Source organism: Harpia harpyja, chromosome 14 (assembly GCF_026419915.1).
Source record: "Harpia harpyja isolate bHarHar1 chromosome 14, bHarHar1 primary haplotype, whole genome shotgun sequence".
Classification (NCBI taxonomy): domain Eukaryota; kingdom Metazoa; phylum Chordata; class Aves; order Accipitriformes; family Accipitridae; genus Harpia; species Harpia harpyja.
The window spans coordinates 39,834,862-39,859,519 of NC_068953.1; the positions used below are offsets into that span (position 1 = coordinate 39,834,862).

General features: G+C 54.3%; 4 non-coding genes across 4 annotated transcripts; all 4 read right to left on the reverse strand.

The window, feature by feature from the left end:
* Nucleotides 1-7,428: 7,428 nt before the first annotated feature.
* TRNAQ-CUG (transfer RNA glutamine (anticodon CUG)) lies at nt 7,429-7,500 on the reverse strand. Its single transcript has one exon. It is a non-coding gene; the product is annotated as a tRNA-Gln (tRNA).
* A 4,137-nt stretch (nt 7,501-11,637) lies between these two features.
* TRNAG-UCC (transfer RNA glycine (anticodon UCC)) lies at nt 11,638-11,709 on the reverse strand. The gene has a single exon. It is a non-coding gene; the product is annotated as a tRNA-Gly (tRNA).
* A 3,537-nt stretch (nt 11,710-15,246) lies between these two features.
* Nucleotides 15,247-15,318, reverse strand: TRNAM-CAU (transfer RNA methionine (anticodon CAU)). The gene has a single exon. It is a non-coding gene; the product is annotated as a tRNA-Met (tRNA).
* A 4,123-nt stretch (nt 15,319-19,441) lies between these two features.
* On the reverse strand, nt 19,442-19,523 carry TRNAS-AGA (transfer RNA serine (anticodon AGA)). Its single transcript has one exon. It is a non-coding gene; the product is annotated as a tRNA-Ser (tRNA).
* Between the last annotated feature and the right edge of the window lie 5,135 nt (nt 19,524-24,658).

Genomic DNA, 24,658 nt, shown 5'->3' on the forward strand with positions numbered 1-24,658 from the left:
GGGGATAAAGTCCCTGTAGTGCACATAAAAAATATGTTAGGGAAGACAGTCTGGGTTACTCCTGCCTCAGGCAAAGGTAAACCCATTCGTGGGATTGCTTTTGCTCAAGGGCCTGGGTGCACTTGGTAGGTAATGCGAAAAGATGGAGAAGTCCGATGTGTGCCTCAAGGGGATTTGATTTTAGGTGAGACTAGCCAGAAGTAAACTGTATGATATGAGTTGCTATATAACCCTGCTACTGTATGTTATCCTTACTATAACTGTTATGTGCTATATCCATAGTACTATAGTAAGAATCACTTAGATCAAGCAAGAATGAACTATGATAAAACTGAGCGAAGCGCAGTAGTGATGGAACCAGAACTGACTCCAGCATGCAATAATCCAACGGTGCACACCATCCTCCTGCTGCGTCAAATGTCACCTGCTCGTCGCACCGCACTGAAGCCCAATTCTGCTCTACCGACTGAGAGGACTTTACACCATCCCTCCTGCCCAGAAAGACTGGTAGGACAGATGGCACCCTGAGTCGGGAACTAAATGAACTCAATGAACATTTTATGAACATGACCCATAAACTAAAGGAATGGTATCTCTGTGTGTGTATACATATATACATATATATATGTATCTATCTCATTGTTCATATGTCTCAAAGGGATGGAAAAGGTGAACAATGATGATTGATCAGGATGTAACTAAAGGTATGGCAACTGAGCATGACATCAGTGGTATAGAATAAGGGGTGGATACTGACCTGGTTTAAGCTGGGATAGAGTTAACTGTCTTCCTAGTAGCTGGTACAGTGCTATGCTTTGAGTTCAGTATGCGAAGAATGTTGATAACGCTGATGTTTTCAGTTGTTGCTAAGTAGCGTTTAGACGAAAGTCAAGGATTTTTCAGCTTCTCATGCCCAGCCAGCGAGAAAGCTGGAGGGGCGCAAGAAGTTGGCACAGGACACAGCCAGGGCAGCTGACCCAAACTGGCCAACAGGGTATTCCATACCATGTGACGTCCCATCTAGTATAGGAACTGGTGGTGGGGGCGGGGAATGGCCGCTCGAGGATTAGCTGGGTATCGGTCGGCGGGTGGTGAGCAATTGCACAGCGCATCATTCGTACATTCCGATCCTTTTATTATTGCTGTTGTCATTTTAGTAGTGTTATCGTTATCATTATTAGTTTCTTCTTTTCTGTTCTATTAAACCATTCTTATCTCAACTCCCGAGTTTTACTTCTTTTCCCGATTCTCTCCCCCATCCCACCGGGTGGGGGGGAGGGAGTGATTGAGCGAGAGGCTGCGTGGTGCTTAGTTGCTGGCTGGGGTTAAACCACGACAAATGCCTAGGTGGTGGTCAAGGGACAGGCTATGCTTCATGAGGCCAGCAATGCAATTGGGCTGTGTGGTGGCAGGAGACCTGCTCCTTATGTAATGGCTCAGAGGCCTGTCTGTCAGATCTGAAGTCACCCTGGAGAGGCTGACCTAACCTGTCCAGGCTCCGGCATTGCAGAGGCATCCTGAAGTTTACTGGAACTGGATGTAACGATGTTCCTGGTAACTAAGAACTGAGACACTCTCATTTCTCTTGCAGCTTACAGCCTGTGGGCCAAGGGAACCACAAGGAGCCTCTCACAGCTAGACTCTCTACCTAAAGGGGACAAAGCTTCTCAAGTCTCTGATTCCAGGGTTGCTTAAAGCAAAAAGCATGGTTTTGCTGTGCTGACAGTCCAAACCCAATCTGGACAGTGGGGTTGTATGTGGGGTGTGTGTTAGCACAGTATTTGCAGACTCCCGCTCTGTCAATAGCAGTTCTACAAGTAGGTGGAGTTACGAAGAGGGGGATCGTGATTGTGCATGCTCAGTTCCCTAGTGAAATGCCCACCCTAACCCATCTTGCAGTCACACTGCCTACATCCAGCCATGAAAAGAAGGGCTTTTCTCCTTTCCACTCCATACCTGTCCCCTGGAGTTTCTTTCCACAACACCAATGAAAGAGAGAAGTGCCATGACTGTTTTTCGTATGATTTTGTGAACAACAATTGAAAGGACTGAAAAGTTAATTCCAAAGGTCTCTATTAACTTTCACAATGAAGAATTTGGCAACTGGCCCCACAGGGCCATGATCACCAGGTTACAGACTCATGCACAATGACTCTGAGTCTTTTTGGTGCTCTGCTGTAAGTTCAGGGAGCTCCACCCACAACTGCTGGTAAGATCGGGACAGAAGCCAGTGCTCTTCCTTGCAGAGCGCGTAGCCAACGGAGGGAGGAGGAGAACAAACCACCAGGAGTCTCCAGCTGTGCTGCACAAAGTCTTTAATGAGAAGGAGGAAATGCAGTGGCACGGAACAGAGACCAAGAAACACGTCTGCAGGGTTCGGGGAGGCACAGAGAGTGGCCCATTTCCCAAGGACAAGCTCCAGGCAAAGCGCTTGCCTTTCCCCATCCCGATCTACCCGGTGGCAATGCCAGCCCACCAAGAGCAGGCCCTAACTCCGGCACACTCCCTCCGTCAGCAGGAGGTTCAGCAGAGCAGAAGAGAACGAGCCCTTTCCTGAGGAGCTCAGAGCAAAGCAGAGCCCGAGGAGACACGGCGAGGCCTGCAGTGCAGCGAGGAGCAGCAGGCACAGGTCCCTTCTGCCAGGTGGGATGAGGACACTCAGCCCACCTGCAAGCCGTGGCTATGCTCCTGCTGCTGCCGGATGCCTGTCTTCCTTGGTGCTCCAAAGGGGATGATCTGCTGGCTTCAGCAGTTCAGACCGCAGCGGGTGGGAGGCAGACACAGCCCTGACCCCCCCAGACCAAGGGAGCCCCCAGAAGAGATGGGAACCCCCCCGGCGCTGAGGGAGCTCCCAACAGCAGCTGACAGCGAGGATCCCACGGCTGTGCTCTGAGGGAAAGAGGTGAGGATGGGGCCCGGCAGGGTCACCACCACCGGGGAGGCCTGGATGGCCACCGTCGAGTCAGCGCAGCGGGCGACACAGGGCTCACTGCAGCTGCTTGCAAGTGGGGTTGGGCCGGAGGCACCGCAGGGCGTTGGGAGACAGGGTCTGAAGCAAGACATCTCTCAGCGAGGGAGGCAAAGCTGAAACACAGAGCAGGCAGGGAGCACAAACCTCAATATCAGCCCGTCTGTCTTTTCCTCAGCTCTCTCCATGGACACACTTTGTTTTCAAAACACCCAGTGTGCCTACAGTTCCCACAGCCCTCATCGTGCCCTCCGAGTTGCACGGCACAGGAAGGCTGACCCACTTTTGGAATAGGCCCCAGCGCAGTGGCGTTAAAGCGCCTGTGGAAAGACTGATCATACCCCATCTCCATCGTTGCTTTCAAGATGGCACTGGATGCACTTGGCCATGTGGTTAGAGACCATCAGCTAAAGGTGCACATTCTGGTGGGCAGACCCCCTGCAGCTGAGCCCCATGGTTCCCCTTCTGCTTGAAAGAACCCTCCTCTTCCCTGCTCCTCCCAGCCACCTCCCCCAAAAGGCAAAGAGACTGCAGCCCTTCAACAGTTGTATGGCAGGGCAAAGCTGAGGCAGCCCAAGCCTCAGCCTCAGTAGCCACCAAGACAGCAGTTCAGCCCACAGAGAGAGATGGAGCGGACTCAGGCTTACCTTGCTCCTCGAGGAAAGGGAGGCAAGAGAGGAGGATGCAGAGCCTGGAGCAGCGCAGGCTTTTATGCTGTGTCCCAGAGCCCTGGGGGGGCCACAAACATTCCTTGCTCATGAAGCATCTCAACACCTAGTAGACACAGGGGAGACTGTGAGTAAGTTTGAGCAGAACGTCAAGACTGCACAATCCCATATGGGAGAAGAGCCTCATCGCACCAGTGATGTGGCAAAGCTCAACGTCAAAGGAAGTCCTTTGTGGGCTGGAAGGAAGACCCCTGTGGGCCGGAGTGACAGCCAGGAGGACCTAGCTTACGCTCATCAGGCTCTACCACAGCATGGTTTTGTGATCAAAGAGATGCCCGCGTCCTTCTCTGAAAGAGACCCACGCCCAAATTGACCTGTTTTGCTCAGCAAGGTCATCCCAGAGGCCAGAGGCCTGGATGGCCTGCTTTTGAGGAGAGGCTCAGGGCAGGGAGCCAAAAGCTCACAGCCCTTTTTCCTGGGTGAGGGATGGGGTGGCCCATTCCATGCATTTCAAACTACAAAGGGACATCGGATCAATCTCCCAGAGTACCTGGGAGTCATCATGATGTGGAAGAGTTGGGAAAAACCCTGAACTCCAGGCAAACATGAGTCACCCTGCTGTGGACTTCAGTGCACACGTTGCCCCAGCCTGAGGCGTACCAGGGATACCAGAGCTTATAGTCCCAAAGCGCCGCTTTCGTCAAGGGCTTTTCCACACATTTTAACACCATTGCTGAATCAACTGGTGCTTCTATGCAACCTCCTGCATTTGTGTCTTCCAAGGCATTGCCTTTTGGTGGTTGCTCAAGGGCTCATGTGACTCCCAGGTGCTCTGGGAGACTGATCCGATGTCCCTTTGAAATTTGAAATGCATGGAATGGGCCACCCCATCCCTCACCCAGGAGAAAGAGCCACAATCTTTTGGCTCCCTGCCCTCAGCCTCTGCTCAAAAGCAGGCCATCCAGGCCTTTGGCATCTGGGATGACCTTGCTGAGCAAAACAGGTCAATTTGGGCGTGGGTCTCCTTCAGAGAAGGACGCGGGCATCTCTTTGATCACAAAACCATGCTGTGGTAGAGCCTGATGAGCGTAAGCTAGTTCTTCCTGGCTGTCACTCCAGCCCACAGGGGTCTTCCTTTCAGCCCACAAAGGACTTCCTTTGACGTTGAGCTTTGCCACATCGCTGGTGCGATGAGGCTCTTCTCCCATATGGGATTGTGCAGTCTTGACGTTCTGCTCAAACTTACTCACAGTCTCCCCTGTGTCTACTAGGTGTTGAGATGCTTCATGAGCAAGGAATGTTTGTGGCCCCCCCAGGGCTCTGGGACACAGCATAAAAGCCTGCGCTGCTCCAGGCTCTGCATCCTCCTCTCTTGCCTCCCTTTCCTCGAGGAGCAAGGTAAGCCTGAGTCCGCTCCATCTCTCTCTGTGGGCTGAACTGCTGTCTTGGTGGCTACTGAGGCTGAGGCTTGGGCTGCCTCAGCTTTGCCCTGCCATACAACTGTTGAAGGGCTGCAGTCTCTTTGCCTTTTGGGGGAGGTGGCTGGGAGGAGCAGGGAAGAGGAGGGTTCTTTCAAGCAGAAGGGGAACCATGGGGCTCAGCTGCAGGGGGTCTGCCCACCAGAATGTGCACCTTTAGCTGATGGTCTCTAACCACATGGCCAAGTGCATCCAGTGCCATCTTGAAAGCAACGATGGAGATGGGGTATGATCAGTCTTTCCACAGGCGCTTTAACGCCACTGCGCTGGGGCCTATTCCAAAAGTGGGTCAGCCTTCCTGTGCCGTGCAACTCGGAGGGCACGATGAGGGCTGTGGGAACTGTAGGCACACTGGGTGTTTTGAAAACAAAGTGTGTCCATGGAGAGAGCTGAGGAAAAGACAGACGGGCTGATATTGAGGTTTGTGCTCCCTGCCTGCTCTGTGTTTCAGCTTTGCCTCCCTCGCTGAGAGATGTCTTGCTTCAGACCCTGTCTCCCAACGCCCTGCGGTGCCTCCGGCCCAACCCCACTTGCAAGCAGCTGCAGTGAGCCCTGTGTCGCCCGCTGCGCTGACTCGACGGTGGCCATCCAGGCCTCCCCGGTGGTGGTGACCCTGCCTGGCCCCATCCTCACCTCTTTCCCTCAGAGCACAGCCGTGGGATCCTCGCTGTCAGCTGCTGTTGGGAGCTCCCTCAGCGCCGGGGGGGTTCCCATCTCTTCTGGGGGCTCCCTTGGTCTGGGGGGGTCAGGGCTGTGTCTGCCTCCCACCCGCTGCGGTCTGAACTGCTGAAGCCAGCAGATCATCCCCTTTGGAGCACCAAGGAAGACAGGCATCCGGCAGCAGCAGGAGCGTAGCCACGGCTTGCAGGTGGGCTGAGTGTCCTCATCCCACCTGGCAGAAGGGACCTATGCCTGCTGCTCCTCGCTGCACTGCAGGCCTCGCCGTGTCTCCTCAGGCTCTGCTTTGCTCTGAGCTCCTCAGGAAAGGGCTCGTTCTCTTCTGCTTTGCTGAACCTCCTGCTGACGGAGGGAGTGTGCCGGAGTTAGGGCCTGCTCTTGGTGGGCTGGCATTGCCACCGGGTAGATCGGGATGGGGAAAGGCAAGCGCTTTGCCTGGAGCTTGTCCTTGGGAAATGGGCCACTCTCTGTGCCCCCCTGAACCCTGCAGACGTGTTTCTCGGTCTCTGTTCCGTGCCACTGCATTTCCTCCTTCTCATTAAAGACTTTGTGCAGCACACCTGGAGACTCGTGGTGGTTTGTTCTCCTCCCCCCTCAGTTCGCCAACATAGCTGCAAGGATGTCGTAAGTTAAGCCCAGCTGGCAACTAAGCACCACCGCCTGCTCGCTGTCCAAAGAATATATAATGCATGTGATGCACAATGCAATTGCTCACCACACAGAACCTGATGCTCAGCTCATTTCCGAGCTGTGATCCCTTCTCCCCCCCGCCCCCACTGCCAGCTCCCCCAGTTATATACTGAGCATGACATCATACGGTATCGAACTTGGCTAGTTCGGGTCAGCTGTCCTGGCTGGGCCCCCTCCAGCTCCTTGTGAAAGTAAACTCTATCCCAGCCCACCCCAGGATAAAGGAAGAGGGAGAACCTGCTCTCTCCCATGACCGTGCGTCTGTCCCCATGCACGGGGCACTGCCAGTTGTGGGTGGAGCTCCCTGAACTGATCCCAGAGCCCCCAAAATAAACAAGCAAGCAAAAGACAGAAAAGCCTCAGAGAAATGGATGGCACCAGAAGCAATGGACAGGGGTGGGAATACAAGTAATGTCACACGCAGTGGTAATGAAAGACGGGAAATGGTCGCCCAGGGAGTGTTGTAGAGTCTCCATCTTTGGAGGTGTCCCACATCCAAGCAGACAAGGCCCTGAATAGCCTCCTCCACTTGAGGCTGCTTTGAGCCAGGCTTGGAGTGCATGCTCTCCACCTGAGGTGTTGTGTGATTCTCTGAGCCACTGCTGGATGCCCTCATCCAGGAGCAGCCATCCAGACCAAGGGAGCAGAGAGGGGGTGGGGTCCAGTGCTCAGGAAAGCTGCAGAGGTTTGGTGGGCACAGGGCAGCAGAAGGGGCACTGGTGTCGGTCCCAGGGCTGGGAGCACAGGAAAGGAAGGAAGATGAGAGTGCATTAAACCATTGACCTGACAGCAAGGCAAGGCTGCCAATGTGTAAGCATGCTGAGGAAAGCCCTGAGGGGAGGAAAGGAAGGAAGATGAGAGTGCATTAAACCATTGACCTGACAGCAAGGCAAGGCTGCCAATGTGTAAGCATGCTGAGGAAAGCCCTGAGGGACCCAAAAGCTCAAGGTCCCACTGAGATTTGAACTCAGATCGCTGGATTCAGAGTCCAGAGTGCTCACCATTACACCATGGGACCTCCTGGACATGTGCTCTCCTTCCCCTGTGGCCACCCTCTCTGAGCCATGTCCTCTTGGCCCAGCCTGCTGGTCTCTCCATCTCCCTGGGCATCACCAAGTGCAGCCTTCCTTCAGGGCCACCGCGCGACTCTCCGCTCGCAGGATCTTTCCAGGGAGCGGCAGAGCACTTTGTGCAAGCCTGGCATGCCCTCTCTTACAAGACCCAGGCTGGTAGCCTGGGAGAATCTTGTTTTCGCATACTTACACCTGCTTATGAAGTTTCCAGCTTAATCTCCTCAACATTCCAGCATATGCTATCCCCTTCTGCCCCAAAGTGGCCTCTCACTCAGTGACAATGAGGTTTTTCTCTCCCAAGGCTGCTCCAGACTCAGGTACATTTCACTGTGAGCCTGAGGGAACTTTTCCTCATGCCCTGGGACCACCACACTGCCTGCCCAAGAAGGGTCCGTGCACACAGCGGGGAAAAGCTGCACTGGTGCTATCCTCCTTGGGCCAAGGATTGAGTCTGTGTGGTGAGAGCAGGGCCCTTCCTCCCAGCAGTCAGACAGGAGGAAACACAGGCGGGGACACTCTGCTGGATCTCAGACTTAGCCCAGGACACTGAGGACACAACTGCCTGGTACTTTTGGACTGCCCAAAGCACTGGGCTGGCAGCCGGTACTTCTGAACCCGCAGGACAGACCAGGCTGCCGTGCCCAAGCCTAAGATATCAAATGGCAGGTTACATTCAGAGAGGGCGTGAGAAACACCTAGTCACGGGAGAAGGGTTAAATTTCCACAGAGTCACAAATCTGAAAGCATGTGCCAGAGAAGCAGCATTGCTGAGGACTGTCCTCATCCATCCCTGGGATCCGCAGGACCGAGCAGGGTGGGAGGAGTGTCTGGGAGCAGCAAGAGCAGGGCCCAATCTCTGAAGGTCTTGCAAAGAGGTGGAGGGACCCCGCACTCCAAGGGCTGGAGCACGGGGAAAGGGACAGCCCTTTCCCATGCAGATGCTGTGCCGCTGCAGGAGGAGAAATGTCCCTTCTGGGGCTGAGACAGCATTTCTCCAAGCAATGGAGGGTCTTTCTGGGGCTCTGCTAGTCTCACCCAGCACTCGGGGAGAAAGGATTCTGGGCCAGTGGGTTGTGTGGGCCAGTGCCCACAAGGCAGCTTCCTTGCTCGGGGCATTTTGTCCTTGGTTTCCTTCCTGGCAGCACTGCCTGCTGGGGCTGCCGTGGTCCCCAGACTGTTTGCTTCCCCAAGGTCACGGCAAATGTTCCATCCACTGTAGCCTCCGATGCTGCTCCTCCCTGCGGGACACTGCGGGGAGGACACTTTGTGCCCCCCTTACAGGCTTCAATGGGCGGCCAGAGATCTCCCAGAGCTCCCCAGCCCCTGGGAGCTGCAGCTCAGGCCAGGCAGGCTCACGCAGGAGGCCACGCCACTCCTGGGTCCTGCACTCCCCAGGTCTTTCTGGCCAAGGGCAGGCCTTGGCAAGCCAGAGAGCCACCTTCATACAGCAGAAGCCCCCTCACCTTCTCTTCTCCAGGCTGAACAATCCCAGCTCCTTCAGCATCTCCCTCAATCCCGACACGCTCCGGCATGCTCTGATACCACCCTGTGCGTGTCCCCTCTTCCTCTTCCTCTTCCTCTTCCTCTTCCTCTTCCTCTTCCTCTTCCTCTTCCTATTCCTCTTCCTCTTCCTCTTCCTGTGTGGACAGGAGGACCTCTTCTGTGGCTCATACTTCCTGACTGCGGTCCTTCTGAAAAATGCCACCAGTGCTCGTGCAACCTGTGGTGGGATTGCGTGAGGATGCCTCTGTCCTGTCAGCAGTGTTGGAGAGAGCCTGCCATGCCCCTGTTGGCCTCTTACTGGTGGGCCTTTACTCCCACCTGTCCCTCTTCCCACTGGTGCTGTCCATCTTTGCTGGTGAGGAACTGCCAGTTCGGGGAAACTTTCTGGGTTGAAATCCTGCTGGTCAATGCCTAGTGCTGGATTGGCACCTACACAATGTGCCACTGGGCCTGAAAGAGGGAAGGATGCATCGCAGGGGCTCTCCAGCTTTGGGAGCAGAGGGCAGAGGAGCTCCCTGATGACTAAGGAGAGGGAAAAGTTGCCCCATCTCCAAAACGGGGGAAGAAGGACTATCTGGGGAACCAAGGAAAGGTGATGATAAACTGGAGCAAGTTCAGCGGAGGATCCCTAGCATAGTCAGGGGCTGGGGGGGCCTTGTAAGGAAAGGCTGAGGACCCAAGGCTTGCTCAGCTGGGTGAAGAAAATGCTTAGCGGGGATCTAATAGGAGCCTCCTGGTGCCTACCAGGAGGCTCCTGCGATGGCTGGAGGATGAGCGCCATGGTCAGAAATTGAGCAGGCAGTTTGTGACTGGCTACACAATCAAAAATGATCACCCAGAGGGTGCCTAAGCATGGGAACAGGGGTCCAGAGAGGCTGTAAAACATCTGTCCTCAAGGTATTTTATGACCCGAAAGGACAAAGCACTGATCAGCTGGTGGGAGCCTGCCTGAAGCAGGAGGATGCACTCTCTGAGTCCCTGAAATGCCTTCCAACCAGAAGGGTTGTTGGAGGGGAAAGCGGAAGCAGGGAAAGAGGGTTTTGTGGGTGAATGTTTGAAGAATGTCCAAAGCTCCACATTGCAGGGGAGGGGAGAGGCATGCAGAATGTGACTTTTGTAGGGGAGAGTGGAAAAGTGGAATTCCCCAGGGGCTCTCCTCCCTCCATGATTCTGTTCTAGGCCTACCCAGCTGCTACTGGTGGGGCAGCATGGGTACGCCCATTTCTCCTTCTACAGGAGCTGGGACTGCAGCAAGACCTGGTCAGCAGGCTGAGCAGAGCCCCCAGAGGGGCAAGAAGCCTCCACTGAAGAGAGAGAAGCATGAAGGGGGGCAGCCAGAGAGAAGAGCCTGTCAGGAGTGGGACTCGAAGCCATGCCTCCCAGGGAGGCTGCAACCTGAACGCAACGCCTTAGACCACTCGGCCATCCTGACCCGCTGCTGCTGCTGCTGGTCCGCCCCCTGCAGCTGCCAGAGCCAGCCCACCTCAGCCAGCCTCCTCCTGGCACTGCTGCAGGGGGAGCTGTATCCCGGGAGCACCCTTGCCCTGCTCCCACCAAGGGCTGCAAACTGGCGACCGCAGCTCCTACACGCGCTTCATACCACATGGAACCGGAGTACCCAGCACAGGGGCAGCACACTTCCCACACATCTCCCAAAGCCCAAGGCAATCCTTCACGGGAGCAACCAAAGGAACCGTCAGTGAATTACGGCTCTACGCACGCCAATGTCCTGTCAAGGGCTCCAGGCACACGTCTACCTTTCCCGTGACTTCCTCCATTCCCTCCAGAGCCTCAGGAGATGGCAAGCCAAGCACTTGGCCTGCAGCGCTACCAAGCACTTGGCCTGCAGCGCTGCCTCATGGACGGTTCCTGGGGCAACCAGGGTGCTTCCTTCTTCCCTGCTCGGGGCTGGGAAGGCTCGGCAAGGAGGGCTGTGCCACACCAACCCCTGGGGGAATGCTGTGTCGGTCTCAAGGAGTCAGTGTGTGGGAAAGGGTCTGGAGAGTCAAGGCAAAAGGACAGGAGATGCGCCAAGTGCCGAGCAATGACTGGGCTCCCGTTCCTGCGGGGAAGAGGCTGACTTACTGCCCGTGACGTAGAGGAAGGAGGGCACAGCTCTCTGGGACTTGTTGCTTCATGGAAGGAGGTAGACTGTAAGGCATCTCAGGCGGTCACTAGTCCAAATGCCTGCCTAAAGCAGGGCTAGCCCCAAAGCTAGAGCAGGTGGCACAGTGCCTGAGCCCCACTGAAACCTGAGTGTGATACCCAGGCATGGAAAATCCCAAACAAAGTTCTCTGGGCACCTGCTGCCATGCTTCAGCGCTGCCTGAGAATCTCAGAATGGTGCAAAGCAGCCCCCGCAGTCTGCTTTTGCAAGGCTGACCTTGCTAAAAGCCCAGCCCGTGTCTGCTGGGCTCGGAGGTGCCCAGAGGCCTGTCCATGAAGCAAGGCTGCAGGGGGAGTCAAGGGGAGTGGCGCGACCGCCCTATGCGAGGTGACCTTCCTGAGGGGGGGAAGCTGCGCTGTTTGGGAACAGGACAGGCAAGGCACTGTGGAGCCAGGCTGAGTAAAAGCTTGCCTGCGTTGGCCAGGAATCGAACCCGGGTCAACTGCTTGGAAGGCAGCTATGCTCACCACTATACCACCAACGCTCCTGGGCCACTCCTGCCTCCCGCTCCTCCAGCCCAGAGCCTGGCCTCCCTCCTGCTCCTCCACGTCCCAGTCTTGCCTGCCTCCTGCTCTGCCAGGTCACAAACTGCCCTCTTGCCTGCTCCTCCGCTTCACAGACTATCCCGCCTCCTCCTTCCAGACCCCTGCACACATACACACGACCTCAAGCTGCTGGCACGTGGGTGTGCTTCTCTGCATGTGAGCTCTTGGCTACGGAAACTCCAGCTGCTGGGTGCTGCTAATGGTGACGCTCCCCATCTGCGTTCATACGTGGGCCAGCTGCGCACGTACTATGCAGGTGCGTGTGCGTTTGCGTGTACGTACCTGTGGTGGTTTAAGCACAGACAAACGCCCACCCAGCTGCTCACTACTTTCCCCACCCGCAGGGCGATGCGGAGCACTGAAAACACACTGAGAAATCTCTTGGCTCAAGATAAACACACGGACATGGCTTAGCAAAAACTCTTGTGGGAAAATCAGGCTTGACTTGGGCAAAATTAATTCTTTGCCAATTAAAACAGATGCAAGTAGTGAGAAACAAAAAGACAAACATAAAACACCGCCTTTCCTCTCCCCTGTGCCGGGACAACTGCAGTGCTTCACACCAGACTCCTTTACCTGTCCAAGCAGGATGTGTCTTCCCTCTGCTCTTTCCCACTCTTTTTGCTCCTTCCAGCTCTCTCTGCCTGGCCTCTTTTGCCCTTTCTGGAATATGTTTTCACAGGGGGGCCACCAATGTAGACGACAGCTCAGCTGTCTTGTGCGGTGGGTCCACTGTGGAGCTGGAACTGACTGTGTCTGACACAGGGCAGCCCCTTATCTCTTCCCACAGAGGCCATTCTGCAGCACCCCCTGACCCCTCCACTACCAAAACCTTGCCATGTGTAGCCAATACAGTGCCCATGGGGAATACCAGAGGGCATAACGCTGAGGTAGCGCGGTCGGAGTCTGCCCCAGTCGGAGTCACAATCACGCTGTCCTGGGCTAGCGTGTGGTTGCATGATGTACCCTTTGGCTGAATTAAAAAGGCACAGCAACCAGCCTGGGTTTCTTCCTAGGCACTGGATATGTCCGTGTAGACGTGTGTAGTAGTAGCTCAGCAATCAGTAAGTAAAAAGCAGGCAATGCTAGGGTAGCAATTCTCTGTCTATATAATGTGCAAATAGGCCAGGTGGATCATTTCTAGCACAAGTTTCTTGGTCTATGATGCTTGGCCAGATATGAGCATCTGCCACATTCTGTGCTGCGTGCCCGTAAGCAATTTGTTTGCAGGACTCCACGCATTACCTGTTCCTGGGCTAAAATCTGCCTTGTGCTGCCCCTGGTTTTGGCGACGGATGATTGCTTTGGTGAATGCCCGTGCCGGCACTGATGAATGATGAAGTACACGTGACCAGGACGTACCTTCCCCTACATACACGGGGGCACCATTTTCTTTCAGCTGCCATTTTCTTATTAAGCACCATAACAACCATGTTTTCATACTGCTCTCTGATTGGCTGACAGCCATTTCTGGACCCCATCAGGCCCACCTGCTCTCAGGCAGACCTGTGATTGGCTGTCAGGACCAGCCAACCCTACCTGTGTACCCAGAAGCACGTCAGGCAAGGAAGCCCCCACTCGCTAAACAAAGGGAAGAGGCAACTTCTGACAGCGTCATCCCCTGTGGGTTCTCCTATTGCTTTGTGATTGCCGGACGGCCATTTTTGACACTGTCATGCCCGCTTGTTCTCAGATCTCCCTCTCAGGGACTGTCCGCTTCCTTTGGACCAAGAAGTGTTTGGGTATAAAAAGATATACCGTGCAGTGGTATCCACTCTGGAATGAAGACGAGCACTTAGCACAAGCGATATGCCTGTGGGTGGCCCATTGCCTGCAGAGCCAGAGGCCACCTCACAGTCAACATGCAAGCGATCTTCTGGCTTCTGGCCAGTCAGGCACTCAGGTAGCAGGGAGCTCACCTGCAGATACCCGTGCTATCTTCCTGCTGCCAGCTCGTGAAGCACTCAGGCAAGAAAGACCTATAGAGGAGGCCACTCTCAATTATCTTTGAAAGGTCGCGACAACTGGGAGAGGTTCCTGAGTCCTGGAAGAAATTCATTGTCACTCCTATCTTCGCGAATGGCGCAAAGGAGAATGGGGGCAACAGCAGGCCGGTCCGCCTCACCTCGATCCCTGGGAAGGGGAAGGAGCAACTCATCCTGGAAACCCTTTGCAGACACGTGAAGAACAAGAATGCGCTTGGTCTTGTTTTCATTGCATTCTACTCCTAGCTCATTTCTGTCAGACTGTGCTTTTCTGGTTTTGGCGGGGGGGGTCTTTGTGTGTGTATGTGTGTGTGAGAGGGGTATTTGCTGGGAAATCTCAAGCTGCACTAGCCAGTGAGGAGAGTGGATTGGCATCAGGGACTGCCCAGGGTTGGAGCAGGACACTGGACAAACCAGGCCTGGGCTCCAGGCCTGGATTCTGCACAGACCTGTGGTACAGTCGAGGGTTCAGAGCACCTGCTGATGTGCACGTGGGAGTGAGGGGGTGGGTGTCCAGCACTGGATTCCAGTGCTGAGCAGCCAGAAGAGAAGGAAAGGCTCGGGCTATGTGTGTGTTTTGTCTTGTAGTGAGCAATAAAAGACAAAGAAAACACCGCCATGCCTCCCAAATTTTCCAGGCTCAACTGCGCTCCTTCACTGCAGACTACTCCAGCATGGGTTCTCCACATGCTGTGCTTCTGAACAGGAAAAATCTCTTTCAGCGTGGGCTCTTCCACAGGCTTCAGGCCCGTCAGGAAAAGTCTTCACTGGCGTGCCTTCTCCGCAGGTTGCAGTTCCTTCAGGAATATCCGCCTGCTCCAGCCAGCATGGGTGCCCTGGGTGCCACAAGCTTTGCAGATGGCTCAGTGTTGTGGAGGCCCCTGGAACCAGCTGTGTGTGTGGTGCAGGGCAGCCCCTCAGCTCTTCCCCACAGAGGCCACCTTGCAGCAGCCCCTCTCCCCACCACTACCAACACCTAGCCACGTATGGCCAATACAGTGCCCACTGGGAATACCTACTCAGCCCTGCTCCTGGCTGGAGCTGCGAGTGAGCACGGCAGCAAACAGACTAGGATGGAGAAAACCCCCAGATGGTCAAGCTGATTGCATTGGTGTTTCCCAAAGTAGCACCAGCCTTGTCCTCCTCCTCCTCCCCACCTGCAGATTCCTGGAGGTCCCTGCTTGCGGCTGGGAAGTTGGGATTGAGCTGCTGGATGGGAAGGGAGAAATGCCTGTGTCCCCAGGACACCCGCTTCCTTGTGGGGGGAGCTCTGCCTGCTGCTCCACAGCCTCCCGTCTGCCTTGCTGAGGGGCACTATGGGAGTGCTGGCTCCTAAGGCGGCAAAGGAGAAAGAAGGTGGCAGTGGCAGAGAGAAGGGGCTGAGGGAACAGGAGGGCCATGGCCATGGGTGCCCAGAGAGCTAGAGCAGTGCAGGTTAAAAGTTGCGGGGAGAGGCAGCAGCTGTCAGGAGGAGGGAAAAAAAGCGACAATTAGCAGAGGATGGTTTCGATCCATCGACCTCTGGGTTATGGGCCCAGCACGCTTCCGCTGCGCCACTCTGCTCCCCCCAGCACCTCTGCCGGCACCTCCCACGGCCCTGCCTGATGCTCCCTGGCACTGCCAGCCCTCATGCCTCCTTCCCTTCCTCTGTCCTGTGCCCTCACCCGGGCCAGAAAATTGGCTCTCAGGAAAGTTCACCTCCTTTGCGCCTTCGCTGCGGAGCTCAAGGGCCTTGCCTTGCCCTTCTCCCCACATCTCCTGCCCATAACCCTGGATGGGGACTTTCTTCTTGACCACCCAAGCTGGCTCTGCAGGCACTGAAGGAAACCCCGGAGCGAGGGGGCAGCCTTGTTGCTTTGCAGGGCGGAGGGGAGCTGCTCTCCAGCGAACTCAGGAGGGCTGCCACCCTGCCCAGAAATCCAGCTCCCAGGGGGCTGTGGGACTGTGCCCGGCGTCAACGTCCCTTCTTTGCCGGCTGAGGAGGGACACGAGGACGCTTAGCATTACCAAGCATAGAATTACCAAGGGAATTAATCCTCCGAGTTTGGCTGTGCACATAGTGGTGCCCCAGCCTAATGCATGGAGGACCCCAAGACAGAGGAAAGCAGGGCTGGTATATGTTTACAATACAGTTGTGTCGACCAAGCAAATTACTCATGTTAAGGGGTGGGCTAATCAGTTACTATTGCTCCCAAGATCACTATGTGCTTCTCCTGGGCAGGTGGTGTGGACAGATGCTCAGTGGGGTGTTAATCTTCATTGTTCTAAACCAATGTCCCGTGCAGGTGGAGGGGCTTTATACTAGATTCAGGTTGATTGCTGTTCTGGCCGTGGCTGTATACCTGGGGTTTTTTTGAAAGACAAATCTCCCAGTGGTTTATCATCTGCATGGGGTGTTCTCAGCCAGTGGGAGCCAGTTTAGGTTGGGTCTTCAGGTCATGTTGACCCTGCGGTAAAAGGCCTTAGTCCTAGGCAGTGTTTGTTCTTCTAAGCAAGTTGTCTAGCAGTTGGCGCCTTGCCTTTCAGACCAGCGGTGAGGGCCTTGCCCTGCCAGTGCTGTGCTGTGCTGTGCTGTGCTCCCTCACAGCTCCTGGCTTGTCCTCCCTCCTGGCGCAGGCCTGCCCTGGCTGCTCCCTGAGATCCGAGGGCTGCCCCCGCCACCGTGCAGGGTGCCGAAGAGCCAGAGAAACCCCTCCTCTCCGTGCCTGGTGCCATTCCTGTCCTGCCCAGCCCTGCTGGGAGTGGAGGTTGTTCCCAGTCGCCACAGGACAGGGCTGGCCCACCCACACTGGGAGGTGGCCAGGCTTAAATGCTGCCAGGTGTCCCAGGGAAGGCTCTGGGCAGGCTGAGCTGGTAAAGCCTCTTGGTGAGCGTGAGGGACGAGGTGGCAGTGCTGAGGCCTGCATTTTTGGGCTTGTGTTTGCTGGTGCCCCGTCCCATCCACAGGCCAGAGCATGCAGCGGAGACAAAAGCGGGATGGAGAGCGCTGGGACGTGGGTGCCGATGTGAGCGTGGGGAGCATGGCCCCAGCCTATCTGCTGCAGGGGCTATTGCTCAGGGGAAAGTATTTTGCTGCAGATCAAGAGGTCCCTGGCTCCTTCCAGGTGCCCTCTCCATTGCCCCTTTCCTTCTCCATTCATACTGACTATCTCTCTGAGCTTCTTTTTCCCTTGCAATGCTTCCCCCACCCTCAGTGGCATGGCTGCAGGGAACGGACCATGCACCAGCAATGGGCTCGTCTCTCCTTCTCTTTGTCTGGGCTCTCTCTGCACGTGTCCCTCAGGGTTTCCCTTTTCCTTAAGATGCTGAACCACCCAGGCAGGCTACCAACAGGTCCTCCTCTGCTGCTGCTCTGTTGGGAGCAGCTGGGTATGCGACTGAAAGAAGCCCTCTGGGAAGCCTCTGGTTCTTTTCTATCCCGCCCATCAGGGTCGGTGATGGCAGGGCATGGTCTCCTGATGCCACGGGCACCACCATGGCCTCTTCTGCACTTCCATGTCTTTCCCAGAAGAGGAGGAGACAGGAGAGCCCCACCCCTCATCCCCTCAAGCTAAATTTGGGAAAGGCCCCTGGGAAAGGTTGTCCATGTGTGCAAGGGCTGGGGACAGGTCAGGCAGAATATCCCCAGGACCCCAGGCAAGATCTTAGGTCTATGATATGTCTTCACTTCATCGTTAGCAATGAGGTCCAAAGAAGGACCTCTTCTGTAGCTCATAGTTGGCGCTGGCCCCTTCTCTTCCCCCCACCCCCACCCCTTGCCTGCTGCTCCACACCAGTCTGCCTTTGTGACACCTAAAGTGAGGGGCACTTTGTGAGTGCTGGCAAGATCTCCGATCCATGAGGTGCCTCCCCTTCATCTTTAGCAATGAGGGCCATGCTGTGCAGGCTGTCTTTGGAGGTGAGCTGCTGTAGGTTCAGGCCTAGGGAGGACAGCTGGTAGGGTTGTTCTGCCTGAGGTGTGAGGTGAGATCAGGCTCTTAAGTTCTGCTCAAGAGCCAACAACATTGGACCTCTTGTCATGGCTGGTACTTGGCACTGGTCCATTCTCCCATTTACAAGAAGGGTCGGAGGGAGGATCCGGGGAACTACAGGCCTGTCAGCCTGACCTCGGTACCGGGGAAGATTATGGAACGGTTTGTCTTGAGAGCACTCACATGGCAAGTCCAGGATAAGAAGGGGATCAGGCCCAGTCAGCATGGGTTTACAAAAGGCAGGTCCTGCTTGACCAACCTGATCTCCTTCTATGACCGGGTGACCCGCCTAGTGGATGAGGGAAAGGCTGTGGATGTTATCTTCCTTGACTTCAGCAAGGGCTTTGACACTGTCTCTCATGGCGTGCCCCTTGAGAAACTGGCGTCTCGTGGCTTGGATAAGTGTACTCTTCACTGGGTGAAATACTGGCTGGATGGCCGAGCCCAGAGGGTAGTGGTGAATGGGGTGAAATCCAGTTGGCGGCGGGTCACAAGTGGTGTTCCCCAGGGCTCGGTGTGGGGTCCTGTTCTGTTTAATATCTTTTTCGATGATTTGGATGAGGAGATTGAGTGCACCCTCAGCAAGTTTGCAGACGACACCAAGTTGGGAGGCAGGGTCGATCTGCTTGAGGGTAGGGAGGCTCTACAGAGGGATCTGGACAGGCTGGATCGATGGGCTGAGGCCAATCGTATGAAATTCAACAAGGCCAAGTGCCGGGTCCTGCATGTCGGTCACAGCAACCCCATGCAGCGCTACAGGCTTGGGGAAGAGTGGCTGGAAAGCTGCCCGGCAGAGAAAGACCTGGGGGTGCTGGTTGACAGCCGGCTGAATATGAGCCAGCAGTGTGCCCAGGTGGCCGAGAAGGCCAATGGCATCCTGGCCTGTATCAGAAATAGTGTGGCCAGCAGGAGCAGGGAGGTGATTGTTCCCCTGTACTCGGCACTGGTGAGGCCGCACCTCGAGTACTGTGTTCGGTTTTGGGCCCCTCACTACAAGAAAGACATTGAGTTGCTGGAGCATGTCCAGAGAAGGGCAACCAAGTTGGCCAGGGGCCTGGAGCACAAGTCTTATGAGGAGCGGCTGAGGGAACTGGGGCTGTTTAGTCTAGAAAAGAGGAGGCTGAGGGGAGACCTTATAGCTCTCTAGAACTACCTGAAAGGGGGTTGTAGTGAGGTGGGTGTTGGCGTCTTCTGTCAGGTGGCTGGAGATAGGACAAGAGGAAATGGCCTCAAGTTGAGGCAAGGGAGATTTAGGTTAGATATTAGGAAAAATTTTTTTACTGAGAGGGTTGTCAAACATTGGAATAGGCTGCCCAGGGAAGTGGTTGAGTCACCATCCCTGGAGGTATTCAAAAAGCAAGTGGACGGGGTACTTCAGGACATGGTTTAGCAGGCATGGTTGACGGTTGGACCCGATGATCGTGAGGTCTTTTCCAACCTAAATGATTCTACGATTCTAACATTGGACCTCTTGTCATGGCTGGTACTCGGCACTGGTCCATTCTCTTCCCCCAACCTGCCTACCTTGTCAATGGGAGCAGGATTTCCCTTTCATCCAGGAATTTCGGGGGGTGTGGGGTGTGGGGGGGCGAGGACAAGTGCCGTAGGCAAGGGGCTTTCACTGTCTCCCTGGGCACCAGGCACAGTGGGGAGCTGAGTCCCACTGCTGGCTGCAGCGTGGTCAATTGCAGGGAGCCCAAAAGGGGACTGCGCCCCGTAGTTGGCAGGATTCGAACCTGCGCGGGGAAACCCCAATGGATTTCTAGTCCATCGCCTTCACCACTCGGCCACAACTACCTGCTCCAGCCCTCTCTGCCCTGCTGATCACGTGCCCTGTGCAATGACACGCGGCTCCCTGGGAGTTTCAGGGCTAGGCTCCACTCGAAGATTTGCAGTTGGGACCTGCACGGAGCATGACGGGCACCTGCTGCCAGCCTTGCAGAGGCCTTGAGAGGCGTAACCCCAGGGGCTACAGCTGAAGCTCCCAGCGCCTTGTCTTCAGCCGGGCATCTGGGATATCCTGCCACGGGAGGGGGGGATGGTTTCACCCCCCAGCTGGTGTCTCTGCTGCTTCCAGGGAAGAAGAGAAGGCAGCTGTGTGGAGACAACCAGGGTGAGGTGAGATATTAGACCCCACTTTGCTTCTCAGATTTATCTGAGGGGGCCTCCAAGCCTGCTGTGAGCACTAGGGTGGGGACGCTGCTGCAGGGCAGATGGTGATCTCCCGGCAGCACTTCCAGCCTCTTGGGGACGTAGGGCGGTGTCAGCCCTTGAACAAAGACCATGACTGCCGTGCAGGTTGTTGGTGTGTAGGGGCAATGGTTTGCGAGAGGGGGAGAGATCCATGGAAAGGGCGAGGTAGAGACTGGCTGAGGAAAAGCGTGGAGGGGCAAAGGGAGAATAAATGGGGGGTGGGGGTGACTTAGAGGGAGACTAAACCCATCCATTTGTACATTCCGATCCTTTTATTAGTGCTGTTGTCATTTTAGTAGTGTTGTCATTATCATTATTAGTTTCTTCTTTTCTGTTCTATTAAACCGTTCTTATCTCAACCCCGGAGTTTTACTTCTTTTCCCGATTCTCTCCCCCATCCCACCGGGTGGGGGGGGAGTGAGTGAGTGAGCGGCTGCGTGGTGCTTAGTTGCTGGCTGGGGTTAAACCACCACAGTCCTTTTTTGGCGCCCAACGTGGGGCCTGAAGGGTTGAGATAACGACAAACCTGACCAGAGCTTGTTAAAACAAGTTTGTTATAAGCAGTCATTATATTGGTCTAATAGTCGCTGGTCATTATGTTGATTTATGTGTTCTTAGAGTTGTTGCTCTGGTTTTTAAAGTTCTGTTATGTATCACTTCGCTTGCTGTATGTAGTCCCTCTTCTGCTGCTTATCATCCGTGGGAGGTGGATTAAGGTTTTCGCTTTGATGTATTGTATAACACTGGTTTATGGTTTGATGAAGTCATCGGTTGTGCGATTAATCTGGTATTTGCCCTCAGCATTGTCACCTTTATACTCCAGGAGCCATCTGTGGGAAACTATTAATAATTACACCATTTACCTTTCCTCCTTGGAAAACCAGTCTGTGGGTGGGATACCTCTCTTCCCCTCTCCTTTCTCCTTCAGTCCAGTTACAATGGTGTTTGAGAATTTTGAAAAATTTGAATACTCTTGGGATGTTGGGACCAGCACGGTCCTAGCCCTACTGCTAGGAATTAGCATGCTCCTGAACGTGGTTCAGCTCTTGTTTAAGGTTAAACAACTTTTTAAGAGGGTCACCCAGAGATCTGCCCCGAGGCTGGATAATTATGAGTGGCAGGGTGTGGGGGGTAGTATGGGCAAGTACCTAGAGAAGTTGGAAATTCACCCCTGAACAAGTGCAGAATCCGGAAGAACTAGTAAAATATTTGGAAAAGGTATGCTGTCACCCTGGCAGCTCCAGAGAGATACAAATCACTGCAACGTGCTGGGGCCTGGCCCATGCCTACCGAGCCCTGTTCGACACCACTCAGTACCCTCAAGGGGAAGAGAAGGTCTCTGGACCTAACAACAAAACGATGAGCACTGCGGACACCCAAACCTCGGCAACGGGCGCTGTGGCCCCTCCAGCCCCGGCGACGAGCATTGAGGCCACCCAGACCTTGGCGACAGACACTGCGGTTATCCAAAACCCGGCGAGCGATACTGCAACTGAACCAGCGGACCAACCTGCACCAGTATCAGTTGCCCACTGTCGTGGTTTCAGCCCAGCCGGTAAGAAAGGACCACGCAGCCGCTCGCTCACTCCTCCCACCCCCCTCCGGTGGGATAGGGAGGAGACGGAGGAGAGAAAAGAAAAAAAAACCTGGAACCTCGAGGGTTGAGATAAGGGCAGTTTACTGGGACAACACAAAAAAAAAAGGTTACAACAACAACAACGGTACTAATGAAAGAATATACAAAAAAAAAGTGATGCACAGTGCAACTGCTCACCACCCCAAACCCAACGCTCCACCAACGAAAATCAAGAGCCCTCCCCCCGGCCCGCTCCCCATTTATATACTGAGCATGATGTCACATGGTATGGAATAGCTCCTTGGCTAGTTCAGGTCGGCTGCCCCGGCTATGCCCCCCCCCCCCACCTCCCAGGTTCCTGTAAAAATTAACTCTATCCCAGCTGAACCCAGGACATTATCCACCCCTTATTCTATACCATCTACATCATGCCCAGATCTTACATTTTCTAATCAACTACTACCACTTTCCTTGTCTCATATATATATATATGTATATGGACATCCCCCCCCCCCCCCCCCCCCACACAAATAGTATTCCCTTAGTCGATTGGCTATCCCTCCAATGTGTCCATCAGTTTTATTTAGTCCATGACTTTGGGGCTCCATCTGTTGTAACAGTTCTTCAGGATAAGAGAGATGGTGTGAGGTGTTAGGTTGTTGTATGCTGCCTCTGGAACTTGTGGCCGGTACATTTGGTGCAACCCACACCCTTGGCCTGCAGGTCGAAGAGGCTGATCTTGAGGAAATTGCTGGGCACCAGTTCAAGTTCTATCACTGTTGTACTTGGCTCAGTTTCAAAGTCCATCCTTCAGTCATTTGGGTAATTCTTACAGTAATACCCTTGATATGGCATATAGACACTATAGATACAATGACATACATTGGCAGGTTATTTAGCAGTTAAATATCATACAGCCTAATTCACTGGCTATTCTCTCCCAAAATCAAATCTCCCTGAGGTACACATCAAACTTCCCCATCCTTCTGCATCACCCACCAGGTGTACGTAGGTCCCTGAGCAAAAACAACCCCTTGGATGGGTTTGTCTCTGCTTGAGGGGGGACTAACCCAGACTGTCTTTCCTAACATACTTCTCATGTGCACTACAGGGACTTTATCCCCTTCTACAGTATGTGGAAGTCTTGGTTGGGCAGGGCCAGCCCAATTGGCGGATCCTCTAGTATTAACTAACCAGGTGGCTTTTGTTAAATGTGTATCCCAATGTTTGAAAGTTCCACCCCCCATTGCTCTCAATGTAGTTTTCAGCAGTCCATTGTATCGTTTGATTTTTCCGGAGGCCGGTGCGTGATAAGGGATGTGATATACCCACTCAATGCCATGTTCTTTGGCCCAGGTGTCTATGAGGTTGTTTCGGAAGTGAGTCCCGTTGTCCGACTCGATTCTTTCTGGGGTGCCGTGTCGCCATAAAACTTTCTCTTCAAGGCCCAGGATAGTGTTCTGGGCAGTGGCGTGGGACACAGGATATGTTTCCAGCCATCCAGTGGTTGCTTCCACCATTGTAAGCACATGGCACTTGCCTTGGCGGGTTCGTGGGAGTGTGATATAGTCAATCTGCCAGGCCTCCCACTGTTTATATTTCAGCCATCGCCCTCCATGCAACAGGGGTTTTAGCCGCTTGGCTTGCTTAATTGCAGCACATGTTTCACATTCGTGGATAACCTGTGCCATAGTGTCCATGGTCAAGTCCACCCCTCGGTCACGAGCCCATCTATATGTTGCATCTCTTCCCTGATGGCCCGAGGTATCATGGGCCCACTGAGCCATAAATAGCTCACCCTTATGTTGCCAGTCCAGGTCCACCTGAGACACTTCAATCTTGGCGGCCTGATCTGCCTGCTGGTTGTTTTGATGTTCTTCAGTGGCCTGACTTTTGGGTACATGAGCATCTACGTGACGTACTTTTACCACTAGCTTCTCTATCCGAAAAGCAATATCTTGCCACAGTGCTGCCGCCCAGATGGGTTTACCTCTGCGCTGCCAGTTGCTCTGCTTCCATTGCTGTAGCCACCCCCATAGGGCATTCGCCACCATCCATGAGTCAGTATAGAGATAGAGCACTGGCCACTTCTCTCTTTCAGCAATGTCTAACGCTAGCTGAATGGCTTTCACCTCTGCAAACTGACTCGATTCACCTTCTCCTTCAGCAGTTTCTGCGACTAGTCGTGTAGGACTCCATACAGCAGCCTTCCACCTCCGATGTTTTCCCACAATGCGGCAGGATCCATCAGTGAACAGGGCATATTGCCTCTCATTTTCTGGCAGTTTATTATACAGCGGGGCCTCTTCAGCCCGTGTTACCTCCTCCTCTGGTGACATTCCAAAATCTTTGCCTTCTGGCCAGTCCGTGATCCCTTCTAAAATTCCTGGGCAACTGGGGTTTCCTATGCGAGCTCGTTGAGTGATCAGTGCAATCCACTTACTCCACGTGGCATCAGTCACGCGATGTGTAGAGGAGACCCTCCCTTTGAACATCCAGCCCAGCACTGGCAGTCGGGGTGTTAAGAGGAGCTGTGTTTCAGTACCAACCACTTCTGAGGCGGCTCGAACTCCTTCATATGCTGCCAATATCTCTTTTTCAGTTGGAGTATAGCGAGCCTCGGATCCTCTGTATCCCCGACTCCAAAACCCCAGGGGTCGGCCTCGGGTCTCCCCAGGTGCTTTCTGCCACAGGCTCCAGGTAGGGCCATTCTCCCCGGCTGCAGTATAGAGCACATTTTTAACATCTTGTCCTGCCCGGACTGGTCCAAGGGCTACTGCATGAACAATCTCCCGCTTAATTTGTTCAAAGGCTTGTCGTTGCTCAGGCCCCCATTTAAAATCATTCTTCTTCCGGGTAACTTGATAGAGAGGACTTACAATCAGACTGTAATTTGGAATATGCATTCTCCAAAAGCCCACAACACCTAAGAAAGCCTGTGTTTCCTTTTTATTAGTCGGTGGGGACATAGCTGCTATTTTGTTGATCACATCCATAGGGATGTGACGACGCCCATCTTGCCATTTTACTCCTAAGAACTGGATCTGCTGTGCAGGTCCCTTGACCTTACTTTCTTTTATGGCAAAACCAGCCTTCAAAAGGATTTGGATTATTTTCTTCCCTTTCTCAAAGACTTCTTCTGCCGTGTTGCCCCATACAATGA